Source organism: Macaca nemestrina, chromosome 11 (genome assembly GCF_043159975.1).
Source record: "Macaca nemestrina isolate mMacNem1 chromosome 11, mMacNem.hap1, whole genome shotgun sequence".
NCBI lineage: Eukaryota > Metazoa > Chordata > Mammalia > Primates > Cercopithecidae > Macaca > Macaca nemestrina.
In genome coordinates, this window is record NC_092135.1 from 81370604 (window position 1) to 81384569 (window position 13966).

Below are 13966 nucleotides of genomic sequence, written 5' to 3' on the forward strand. Positions count from 1 at the left end.
CAATCGGCTGACCTGCAGACTGAAGTGGGGTCACTCCTGCTGATGTGTAGTCTTTTGAGCATGTGAAATAAAATAACAAAAATTGTTTTCCAAGATCCACTCTCGGAGATTCTAATCCAGTTGAGATGAGGGTCACACATTGGTACTAAAAGCAAACAAATATGGAAACAAACAAATGAAGGAACAAAATTTCCCAGGAGATTCTAATGTGTACTTAGACTGGGACTGCCCTATGGTTCTATGGTAAAATACTATTTAAAGAGCAAAGCAGATATGGTTCTTGTCCTTATGAAGTTACAGGTAGGATGTAGAGAATCAGCAGGTGTTCTAGCATTTCTTGGGAAAAGTATTCTGAGGAGGAATCTAGAATGCTGTGGGAGCACCTGGGAGGGGATGCTTACCGAGACCTGGAAGTCTGGTATGATGAGGCACTTCAGACAAGACTGCTCTCAATATTAACTGTCAATAATAGTTCTCAATAATAAACTGTCAGCTGTTTATTTTTCCTGTTGTTCTAAGAAGTGAAGCTAGAATTCCACACTTGGAAACAGATTCTGTTCTGGAATGAAAAGGTTTAAGACAATCAATAGGTAAACTACTTTTTATGATAATGTAAAAGTTTTTCTTTTTTCAAAACGTGAGTGTATTCTCAGAAGATTATTATAAGCACTAAATGTGGGAAGAAAATAGGGGTAAGTAGAAAACTTAGTTTTTATTGCTGTCCCCGGGCCTCAGTTTGGCCAAGGCAAAAATTGCTGGAATCTGGATGGGAGAGATACTCAAAAGCCCTTCCTGGTGGGCGAGTAGTCTGGCCTCACTGAAAGGTGGTCTTTTGTAGAAGGCCATGGCCTTTCAATTCTATGGGTATTGATGGTCAGATTCAGTTTTAAGTTTTCTAAGTTGCCATTCCTTTGGCTATACTCAATAATTTATTAATGTGTTATTTTAAATACCATGACCAGCTCATATCTGTATTTTGCAGAACTGAAGGAATTTTCTCTTTCCAGGTGTGTTTGGAAGAATTCTAAGATGTCTCTCAAGATTCCTGCTTCGTGGCAGGAATATAGTCCACTTCCCTTGAATGTGGGTGAACTTCGTGAATATGATGGGATATCACTCTTGTGATTATGTTGTTTCATAAGGCAAAAGGGATTCTGCAGATATAATATAGTAGCCTAATTCACTGAGTTGAAGTTAACCAAAAGGGAGATTTTATGGGCCAATCTGACCTATCTTGGATGAGCCTTTAAAAGATAAAGACAAGAAGCAGCAGCAGGCACTCTCCTCCTGGCCATAAAGGAGTAAGTTGCCATGCTGTGAGAGGAGGAGGCTAAATAGCAAGGGCCTGAAAATAACTCCCAGCTGAGAGAGGTCTCTGGCCAACAGCAAGCAAGAAAACATAGCTCTCAGTCATAAAGTCAAGAACCAGGGAGCTTGCAGGTAGATGCTAAGACTCAACTGAGATTTTTAACCTGGGCTGACACTGTGATAGCAGCCTGGAGTGACTCTGAGCAAAGCACTCAACTAATCTGTATCTGGAATCCTGACCCACAGAAACTGATATAATCTGTGGGTATTGTTTTAAGTCATCAAGTTTATGGTATTTTGCTATGAAAATACACCAGGAGAGAGCCAAGTGGTACAGGAGAACAGCAGCTTCCAGAGCAGATAAGAAGCAACCAAGGATGAAGGATGAGTAATGGTGATCAGGGGAGGAAGACAACCTGAGGGGAATAGAAGTGACTGAAGCAGGCTTATAAGCTGTTTCTTCAGAGACCAATAAAAACACTTAGGGAGAAAACCAAAATAGATGCTGTATTTTCTAAAGTTATGTGAGATCGAAAATCAGATTCATTTGTTCACTGAAGAATGGTTGGTATCTGAATTTTGGAGAATGTGGTGATTTTCATGTCATATTTTATGGGCATGGCCTTGTGCTAGGAGCTGGGTATTCCTTGATGGACAAGACAGATAATATCCTTACCCTCACGGACTTCTTATGTAGTAAAGAACACAGTCTAAACACGACCCCAAATACAATGCAGTGTAAGTGCTATGATGAAGAAAGGGCCGGATGCTATGGGAGCATGTAGCAATGATACAGAATCTAAATTTAGGGTGGTCCAAGAAGCCTTCCTAGGAGAGGTGATATGTCACCTGATCTTATCAGAGGAGCCAGAGAGATGGCCAGGTGAATTAGGGATGGTGGCACCATCTCCTTGATGGAGGAAATGGCATGGGCAACATCCAGAAGTAAGAGAAGAACTCAAGGTGGTCCAGTATGGTGAGAGCAGAGAGTAGTGAGAGATGTAGGAGCAAGAGGTGAGGAGGCGAGCAGGGCTCAGATCATGTGTAGTGTGATGAGCCTTAGAAAAGAGTTTAACTTTTATATTAACAGCAAAGGGAGCAGGTAAATAATTATAAACGGAGATGAGCATGGAACATTTCATGATCTTAAAAAATCATTTTGATTGTGGTGTAGAGAATTATTTAGAGGAAGACATAGCTAGTGAGAGGAAGATGAAAAATGATGCATTTCTAAAGTCCTTTCAAGGCAAAGCTAAAATAAAATGGTATTATCGTCATGCCGGCAATTCAGTACTGATTTTGTTTTTAGGGTTATTTTGGAGTGGACAATGCTCTGTCTTGCTGGTTCAAACATTCTAGTACTGCATCCTGATCAAGTTGTGGCTGAAGACTTCCCCCATAGCTTTTAAGCTCATGTTCTCTTCCTAGTATAGTTAGGTAGGCCATTCTCTGGTGTACTAACAGGTTGCGTATGACTTCTTTAGGAGTCTGGTCCTATCTTGCCTTGTTCTGACAGGGAGCCAGAAATCCCTTTGCAGTGTACTGTGAAATGTACTATATTTAGGGCTAGCTCATTAGAAGAAGAGATAAGAGAGTAAAAGACCTTCTTGCTGTACTTTGTGAGCGAAGAGTTGCATCTACACTCTTTCTCATCAACAGACATTGGTGTAGTTTAATGCTTACTTTCAAGCTTCTGGAACTCTTGAATCATGTTGATTCTTCAGAGCAGTCCAAATGGAAACTAGACACTGTTTACTTCTAATTCATTATAATATGGATGAGGAATCAGGGTTTGTTAGGGAAAATACAAATATACCTTTATTTAAAAAGTCACTATAATAAAAATTCCATTAATAACTGTATAGTTCAACTTCAAGGTAGAAGAAGGAGATTGGGAATGCCAAAACACATTTGAATTAAAACAAGTTTGGGCTGATCAAGAGTACTTGATTGGAGTGCTCCATGAGAGAGATTTTAAAGCTGAGTTTATGCTCTTTGGGAAAGAAGGTTGTTTGATAACTAATTGATATTAGTGATGTCTGTCTGGGCCACATCCATTCTTAAACAGCCTCCTAGATCTGGATTCTGTGCTATATATCTGGATGAGAACAGATTCATGCAACAAAGTTGAAGGTTGCATGATTTGTATTATTCAAGAAAAAAATCTGAATATTTCTTAAAATTCAGAGGGTTTGCTTAAGAGTGATTGGAAAATAATTTCTTGCTGGAGCAGGAAGCTCCTGGTCAAGAGAAAGTTGCTGATTTCACTTACATCAAGGTTCTGATAAATCATGAGTTGTCTGGTATACAGGACTTGCCTCTGAATATGTTGGTTATGTCACAGTGAGCCCATAATCCTTACTATATGACTTAGTTTACTCCAGGAACCCCATATTAAACTAGAATATATACATTTTCACTTTACTGAGTGTACTTGTGGAAAACAGCAAAGAAACATTTTTCAGCAAAGAAACATTCTAAGCTCCAGTACATAGGTTAGGAATGACATGCTTAACCCAAACTTTTTTCTGATTCAGGGTCTTTAGCCAGGTTCTTTTCTCTGTTTGGGATGCCCCTGAATTTGATTGGCTTTCTCTCTTTCTCCCTCATTTCTTTTCTTCTTGTCTCCTTCCCTTTTTCCTTTTTGCAGTTGTTCAAATGTAAGTTCCTCAGAGAGGACTTCCCTCACCTTAAAGACTAGATCAGGCCCTCCTGCTCAGGTTTCTGTAGTTCTAGTGAGTGTTCTTTTATAACACCAGTGTGTAATTATATGCTTTTGTGATTCTTTGATTAAAGTCTGTCCGCCCCACAAAACTGTAAACCCCATGGGATCAGAGTCTGTTTGTTTTGCTCATATTCTATTGCTCAAAGCTCAGGCACATCTGGGTGTCTGGAACAGAGAAGAAACTCAACAAATATTTGTTGTATGAATGGAACTTATAAATAAATAATTTTAATATAATGGGAAAGTAAATAAAGATTGCATCTGTGATAGAGAAGTCTTCACCAGAGTTTTAAAAGTGAACTGTCTTTGAGGATAAGAGTTAACTGGGAGGGAGTATTGACAGAGGTGTGCATGAGTGACAGAAAAGAGGGGAAGTAATTGAGTGACTTTAGGCACTGAAGGCATGGAGATACAAGGCTTAGGTGGCCCACAGGTCAGTTAGTGAAAGCCTTGTGATTCCACAGCAATAAGTTTCAGCATTATCTTCTGGAAGGTTATGGGAAATACTAAAGGATTTTAGGCAAAGTCAACGTGAAAATCTTTTTTTTAAAGGCAGGGTCTCCTCACTCTGTTGCTCAGGCTGCAGTACAGTGGTGTGATCACAGCTGACTGCAACCTCCAACTCCTAGCCTCAAGGGCTCCTTCCACTTCAGCGTCCCAAGTAGCTGGGACTACTGGTACGTGCCACCATGCCTAGCTATTTTTAAAATTTTTATACGAGGGTTTTGCTAAGTTGCAAGGACAGATTATCTCAAATTCTTAGCCTCAAGTGATCCTTCCATCTCAGCCTCCCAAAGTGCTGGGATTATAGCTACGAGCCATCATGCCTGGCCAACAAATTTATTTTAGAAAATTCATAGATTTGAAGGATGAGACTGGAGTCAGGGCTTCTGTTAGAAAAATTTTGCAGTTTTCCAGGCCAGAAATGAAAATAACAGTAGCTAAAGATATGAAATAAAACTAGCAAAAAAGAGATAAAATTGAGAAATATTTTGCAGGCATGCACTACAGGATGTGGTGGCTGATGGGATGGAATGGGGAGATGTGTGTGGGTAGACGGGGCATGGACTCTTGCTGGGGTAGCCTAGTCTTGGCTCAGCCCTGTGCAGGGCGAGGGTAGGTGTTAGGAAAAGCTGGGTGGGGAGGAATAAGGCACTGAATTGAGATTCTTTTACATTCTATAAATGCTCATCACTTCTTTTCTTTATTTACATATGGCTTTGAAGCATTGAGAAAAAGTCATACAATTTAGGTAAAGAAGGTTGTTAATTGGGAAGAGAAAGTCAAAAATAAATTCTACTTAAACCTTTTAATTTTGGCTAGGGCTTGTCCTTTGTCAGGAGAGAATCTTTAATTAGAGATACAGTCTGTGTCTCTACCTGTGGTTTCCTCTGACTATTCTCTGAGGAGCATGAATAAATTATGGAAAATAATTTTGATACGAGGTTATATGCTAAGTTGCATAAAAAGCTGAGAAACCACAATGGGATGGGTGGGAATAATGTGTTTCTGTTTTAGCTTTGGCACATGTATTTGTATTAGAATAGCATGTTGTTCTAAGTATCAAAAACTTGGTGGATGACTTATTGTATTTTGAATATCGTATAAGGCCTAAAATAGTGCTAAGAAACTGAGTGATTGGGTATTTTTGTATCCCTGTCCATGGGAGACTTAAATATCATGACTCCAATTTGAAATCACAGGTACAATAAATTGACTCAATTTGTCAATTCCAAAGTGTGCAGAGAGCTCTAGTACTCGAGAATTTAAAAGTTAAACAAATTTTAGATCTGACAGGGTAACCACAATCTCTTTCCCCATGCTATAGACACAGCATGTACTTTCTAATAGCCTGCCTTCGTTTCTGATTCAAATCCTTCAAATTGATATAAAAGCATTTAATGGGCTTTTAAAAGTGTATCCCCTTAAAACAAGCTCTTTAATGAGTAGTGAAGCCAGCTCACTAGCTACCAGAAAGCAGACTTTCCTAAGACTCAAAAGACCTGAGTTATTTCACCGGCTCTCCAGGGACTAGAAATATAACTTTGCTCTCTCCGATGGCTTTGTTTGCCATTATCAATGTAAAAAATCTGTATAATTGTCCTCCCACTGGCATCCCTTGTGGGAAGGTTATGCAGACAGATGTTATCATATCTGCAAAATGCTATAAAACAAAATCTGTTCATGAATATAAAAGAGAATTGCTTCTACCTTGGCACTAAATACTCTAATTTCATACTGTTTGATGCAATACGATTTCAGCACATTCTTTCACCAATGCTTAAAAACATCTAGCTGAAGGTCTTAACCAAGGGAGACACATTCCTGGGATGGTTTTCTGAGCGTAGGTGTCATGGTAGCCTCTAAGAAGAGAGGAAGGCTCACTGATGTTTAAAGAATCCATGAAGCTTTAGAGTAAGAGGGCTGTTCTGGTGCCTGTCCAAGTGTCTGGCACAGAGAAGCAAGAGCTTACCTGTCTACTGACAGAGCAGATTTGAAGTGATTATGCATATTGATACATCCATATACCAGCTGCATTCAGCTTTAAGCTAAGCCATCTGACTATTTTAAGCATTCCTGCCTTGAATTTATATCCAAGGAATATCAAACCTTTAGGACAATGACAAACTAAAGTCGACCTTCTTAGGATTAACTGATGCTGGCCTGTCAGATGGCTATAAGCACCCTTGCAAAGGCTGGCAATAATCAGTCCTTCTAATGGTAAGTGAAAGCATTTAATTGGATACTGAGATGTGATTGGGATGAAATGTCAAGGGGAGTGAGAAATTCAAGGTCGTTGATCTGCCCAGTCTTATTTTAAAAGAGACATATGCTGGTGAGATCTGTGGTTTAGGATTCTGGATTTGGCATTGAGAAGGAGTTTCAGTGCTTAATAGTTTGAGCCATGGACACAAAACTGTATCACATGTAATTACTTCCTTTTCTTGGCGGGGCTAAGGGAAAAACTTTAGCAAATATAAACTTATTAGGAGGAACATTAAAGTTATAGCTATCTGTATATCATATCTATTGCAATATGACTCATTCAATAAAATTGAGAAATTTTAGTGCATATACATTACGTTAAAAAGCAAGTACAAGTAATTATTATTTACATATTTAACTAAGTGTATAAGAAATTTAAAATGGTGCTCTGCTCTTGAAAATGAATGGATATAGTATTCTAGTATGTTTGGATGGGGTGCTTTTGAATTTATATTTAGTCTCAACATTTTAAATAACATAAGTTAATCTTCTAAATAAGATTAACATTAACTTAATCTTCAAACTACTGTGATTATTTATTTATTTTTTAGTAACAGCCACCAGATGCTTTATTTTTTTTTAAACCACTTTATTGAGGTATGATTGACATACAAAAAGCTGGACATGTTTAATGTATATAATCAGTGAGTTTAGAGATAAGCATACACCTGTGAAACCACCACAATCAATACTGTAAATCTATCTATCACCTCCAAAAGTTTCCTCCTGCTCTATTTATCCATTCACTCACTCATTCGTTCATTAATTTTTTATAATAAGAACACTTAAGTTCTGTCTTCTTAGCAAATGTTTATAATACAGTACTGTTAACTAGAAGTACTATTACTGTACAGATCTCTGGAAATTACTTATCTTGCATAACTGAAACTTTGTTATGAAAAAGTTTTTGCCCAAAAACTTTTGCCCAAAAGCTTTTCCTGAAAAGGAAACTTTCATTTGGGCTGCATTGTAAAATTACAGGTTACAGTGTATAGTTTTCTTTTTGCCACCCCAGGATTGTATTTTTTTAATTATTATTATTATACTATAAGTTCTGGGATACATGTGCAGAATGTGCAGGTTTGTTACATAGGAATACACGTAACATGGTGGTTTGCTGCACCCATCAATCTGTCATCTAAATTAGGTATTTCTCCTAATGCTATCCCTCCCCACCCCCCCACACCCCGAAAAGTCCCAGTGTGTGATATTCCCCTCCCTGTGTCCATGTGTTCTCTTTGTTCAACTCCTACTTATGAGTAAGAACATGTGGTGTTTGGTTTTCTGTTCCTGTGTTAGTTGCTGAGAATGATAGTTTCCATCTTCATCCATGTCCCTGCAAAGGATATGAACTCATCCTTTTTTATGGCTTTAGTATTCCATGGTGTATATGTGCCATATTTTCTTTATTCAGCCTATCATTGATGGGTATTTGGTTTGGTTCCAAGACTTTGCTATTGTGAACAGTGATGATATGTGTGCATGTGTCTTTATAGAAGAATGATTTATAGGCTGGGCGCGGTGGCTCAAGCCTGTAATCCCAGCACTTTGGGAGGCCGAGACGGGCGGATCACGAGGTCAGGAGATCGAGACCATCCTGGCTAACACGGTGAAACCCCGTCTCTACTAAAAAATACAAAAAACTAGCCGGGCGAAGTGGCGGGTGCCTGTGGTCCCAGCTACTCGGGAGGCTGAGGCAGGAGAATGGCGTAAACCCGGGAGGCGGAGCTTGCAGTGAGCTGAGATCCGGCCACTGCACTCCAGCCTGGGCGACAGAGCCAGACTCAGTCTCAAAAAAAAAAAAAAAAAAAAAAAAAAGAATGATTTATAATCCTTTGGGTATATACCCAGTAATGGGATTGCTGGGTCAAATGGTAATTCTGGTTCTAGATCCTTGAGGACTCTTTCACAATGGCTGAACTAATTTACACTCCCACCAACAGTGTATAAGTGTTCCTATTTCTCCACATCCTGTCCAGCATCTGTTGTTTCCTGACTTTTTAATGGTGGTCATTCTAATTGGCGTGAGATGGTATCTCATTGTGGTTTTGATTTTTATTTCTCTGATGACCAGTGATGATGAGTTTTTTTTTCATATGTTTGTTGGCTGAATAAATGTTTATAGTGTGATTATTTCTAACCAGTGGGGACATTCACAGGTCTTCTATTACAGAGAAGCTGTTACAAAATAGAGGCGTTTATTTTTTCCTTTTTTACTTTAATAACAAATATTCTTATGTGTATAATACTGTTTACGTTCGTTGTGATAAGAGAGAAAGCCTTGATTTTATAGCACCCTCACTTCTAAGTGACAATTGGGTGTAAAGTGGTGATTCTTGGGGGCTACTGGAAAAAAGCCTATATTTAAGTGTTTAAAAATGATATCAGAGATTATTAAGTAACCAAAAGACAAATTAATTTGTTTTTCTAGAATTTCAAGGCTCAGGAGGACCACCAAATAGATAAAGAACTTATGGCAACCTTTGAGTGGGTGTTGGAGATACACTTATGACATTAAATCACACTCTCCCTGTACAGGAAGAATTCTCCCAGCAGAGACTGGTGAAAAGACAGAAGGCTCTGGAATTAATCAAGCTGGGTTTCTGCTTCAGTTTTGTCCCTCATAGCTACTCCTCTGGGTAAGTGATTTTCTTTTTTCATCTCATCTCATCTCGTCAACACTAAAGCTAGTCCGACTTTTCTCACAAGGTTATTGTAAACATTGATTAAGACAGCTATTTACAGATTAAGGCAGTCTTAGTATAGACCTGACATATAGTATTTGCTAAATAAATGAGCCTTCTTTTTTCCTTCATTTTCCCTTCCAGCTGTATGTGTAAAAGTATGTGAGGGCCTTCCTTAACCCAACTGCCTCCTCCCACCCCCAAATGTGGCTGTCAGTTGCTTGGTCATGAGCTGTCCTGCAGTTATTTTTGAGTTCAGGCATAGTGACATTGAGTAGAGCTCTGAGGTTTGTCTTTTTATTTTTCTTCAGTTTTTCTGTAACTCATTCTTTTTGTAGATTCTAGAGTACTAGTTGTGTAATTAATTATTACAGTGATTATAGTAGTTTTTTTTTTTTTTTTTTCAAATCCCAGACTCAAAATTCCAGATGGATCTGGCTTTAGGTCTGACAGACCTCCTGTAACAAATGGCCCACTAAAAGACAGATGAACAGTGTAGAACATGACACTGGTCTTTCTCTAAATTAGCTGATTCTTAGGAGAACACTCAGAAAAGTTCATTTACATGAACAGATTGTGTTTGTTGGTTTAGAATAGTTTCAACCATAACATTAATCAACAGTTTGGTTAGGGTCCATTTCTACAAAGGGCAAGATTAGAATGACTTCACTTTGTTAATTTCTAATTGGTAGCATTATAGCAAAAACTGGTCTCAGCTGTTTAGTTGGAGTAAAATTTACAGCTAAATAGTTTCAGTATACATTTTTTAATTGCTAAGAATAAATCTGAATGTGAGGTGGTTTATATTATTATTTCAATGTAGTAGATAGACAAGTGGTTGAAGATCAAATCTAGTCTAGTAGTATTGGAAGGAATATTTTTATAAAGAAACCTGAATACTGAATTCTGATATCATTTCTCGTTGAATATTTTGGCTGCACATGACTTTGGGAAAGGTCCTGGAGAGTAGAAGTTACTTGCTAAGTTAACTTTCAGATGTTAAGATATGAGAGCAATATCTTTGAAGTTCCATAAAAATAGCCTTATATCAATGATACAATGTTTCAGTCTTGTGCATGGTGAAAACACTTCTAAAATAGCACATTTTAGCATATACTAGCAATAGTTACCTTTGCTTCGGCAACAAATACCTTTGTAAATGTCTTGATCTTGTTTCTTGAAAGCTCAACAAATGGTTATTTTAGAAGGGAGACTTTTCAGGATGCTATCATGGGTCACAGAGTGAAATTTTGTATTATCATAGAGTACCGCGTAAAGACTTTCTCTTGCAAAGGAAGGAGCAATAATTACTTTATTAGTTACATAAGAGAGTCATAGGTCTTAAGCATAAATTGATTCTGATTCATCAAGGACATTATTAAGCTGTCAAAATCTTTCAATATGGAGTGTGACAACAACATGTAAAATTCCATTAGAGGGTCATTAACAAGGTCTTCGAGCTCATGCTTAGCATTTTCTCTGAGTTCCTAATGGAACTTTTCTCAAAACAGGATTTAAGTCAGACACCTCAGATACTTTAATGCTGTTAGAATTTTGTTATCGGAAAGAAAAGTAGTCTTTTCTGAAGTTTTTAGTTTCTATGCCAGCCAGAATAAAATAGCAGTTCAGTACAACCACTGTAATTTTCAAATGTTGACATTTACACATGTTATTTTTAAAATCTGGAAAGGGCTGAAGATGGGCTGCAGTTGATGGCATATTAGTTTGTATGTAGAGACGTAAACACTTTTTTGATACTAACATAGTAATTATTAAATGTTGCTGTTACTTTGATAGATTTTTTTTTCCTGTAGGAGAAAAAGAAGTACCATTTGTGATGAAAATTTTTTACTTTTATTTCACTGTCAATTACTAATGTTGGTGGTATTTGCAAATGACAGTGTCCAACAAGCAAGCGCAATATAAATATATATGCAGAAATATCTGACAACCACAGAAAAAAGATGTGAGTCATTACCATTTTTCTGACTGCTTTAAATATAACTCAAAATGCCAAATTGATAGAGTCTCAGCGTTGTAGGTTATGGCAGTTATGATCCACATAACTTAGTTCTTCATTTAAATGGCAGACAGGCAAGGATTAGAGCTATTCTATCATTTTCATGAACACTAAGAAAAAGTTTTCTATGATGCATAGAATAACAAGTTTTATTTATTGAACACAGTAATAAAAGTGTCAAACTTTGTGAAACTTGGAATAATTGAAATTTCTTATATCTGTTCTTAGTATTTTTAAAGAGATAACAAAGATATAGATTGGAAAAAGATAAACAACTGGATGAGGATACATTCTGGAAATTTGAGATGGGATGATCCAGATGGAATAGACGCAGATATAATTTATTTGCCAGGATCCTGAGAGTTGAGACTATATTTACCTGATAGAAGGAGAAATTGGGAAGATACGTACAGTTGCCAAGTAGGGATTAATTATAAGTGTGATTGCTGAGCCAAATAAAAGAGTGTAAGTTCCGTGATAACCTTGAAAATCAGCATGAGCTGGGCTGGGAAGGTGACAGAGTGTTATACAAGAGTATATAGGAGGAGATTTTAAGCAACTGGTAAGATATTATATAGTGGTATAACAAATAAATTGAAATTATTTAAAATTTTAATTTAACTTTCTTTTGGGCATAAAAACAACATGATTCCTACCCTGAATGACAACCAATGAGAAATTAGTTTGTTTATTTAAGAAGATTGTACTGGCACCCTGACCACTGATGTTTAATTAGAAGCTGCTTGCTTATTATTGTCAACTTCATACCTTAGATATTTCCAAGGGGGTGCTCACACCTTTTGAAATGTATATTTACTTTGAGAGAGATAATAATTATTCACTGACAGACTGACAAAAAACTAATAAAACAAAAATATTTCTATACTTTCAGAAGAAATGAGAGATCTTTAGCACTGAATGTTTATTATTAGGGAATAAGGTACCCCATATCAAATTTGATAGGAAGAATTATCAGACCTTTTTTATATGACATTGATTGTTAAGAGAAAGATTTGCCTTGGCTGGTCACATGGCTAAAAGTGTGATATTAAAAATATTGAACAACTGGTACAATATGCTTACTAACCAACCAGGCTGAAAATCACCTCCTCATGGTTGGCTCAATAAATGTTAGTGTGTGGTCTGGACTAAATATAAGCTCCATCCTTGGTGAGTGAGCATGAATTAATGTTGTTTTTCCATCAGCTTAAAGGGTGAACATCATTGAGAATTATACCTAGATTGAGTAAACACTACGTTGACTTGCTCACCAGTGAATAAAACCTGTTTTTAATATCGAATGATTTTTTTCCTGAGATAATTCTTACGAGATAACAGTACCTAGCAAACAGACTCTGCTTAGTATCATTACTGATCTTTGTGCAATAAACAAGGGTGTAGGCAAAATAACTGCTATTTTTTGTCAGTTAGATAAAAATGTTGAATTGTTTTGCCAAAATTTTAAAGTGTAAAGTCAAGTAAAAATGAAAATCGACATGAACTTGTTCACTACTCATTGGCCAGGCAGAGTTGAGCTTTGCTGCCTTAGATCTTGTTTACTCTGGGGTCTCTACAAACGCAGCTTCCAATGGGGCAGACTGCAGAGGGGACCATTCAGGGAGCATATGCTGCTTACCTCACCGGCCTAAGAATGTATGTTTTTCATTATAAATATAGAAATGACAAATTGTATTTGTGTAGTAAATCATAGTCTGTAAAACTCTTTCATGTGAACTAGTTCAAATGATACCTTTGTGAAGGCTTTATTTCTTTGAAGACTTTCTTTTTTTTCCTTTTTTCAGGTTACTTCAATAATTTATCTATACCATTATCCCATATATTCCATTTCACTATATTCTTAAGACTCTTCTCTTTCACTGGGCTGTGATAAAAGAGCACAGGTCACTCATTCATCTTTTTCTCTACTTATGTAGTTTGGCGCTTGGTACCGTGGGTACCTTACACATTTGTTTATTTTTATTATTATTATTTTTTTAACAAAGAACATAAGCTTTGCAATGTATAGGACCATTTTCCACAGGCCCACTTAAACATTAATCAAACTTCACATTTCTGAGTTTTATTGTATGTGATGATTGCTGGTTGGGTATCAAAATATAACTCTGACAGTGTCTAAAGGACAGTTTTTTCATATTTTTAATTATTGGTTTCCTTAATTTGTGCTCATTGCTAAGTTTCTGAATTGTTTTTTCTTTTGGTTTATTCTTTTTTATTTTTCACTAAGTTTTTTTTGTTGTTAAGAATACAACCCAATTAACTCTTGTTAATTGATAGAGATATACGTGATGGTTATATTCTAGGTTTGTTTCAAATTTTAATTAAACTTAGATTTATATGTAAAAATACATAAACATGTAAACAAATACTGCAAAGGGCAGGGAAATGGCATCACTTTGAGTTATTAAGAGAGATGAGATATTTTTGTATTTAAGATCCCCATTG

At 36.8% G+C, this 13966-nt stretch overlaps 1 long non-coding RNA gene across 1 annotated transcript in view; it reads left to right on the forward strand.

Moving 5' to 3' along the window:
* The window catches only part of LOC112424354 (uncharacterized), a 264332-nt gene that overhangs the window by 159018 nt on the left and 91348 nt on the right, over nucleotides 1-13966 (forward strand). Inside the window, exon 2 of the long non-coding RNA XR_011609908.1 lies at nucleotides 9338-9438. This is a non-coding gene — a long non-coding RNA (uncharacterized lncRNA). The remainder of the gene's footprint in view (nucleotides 1-9337; nucleotides 9439-13966) is intronic.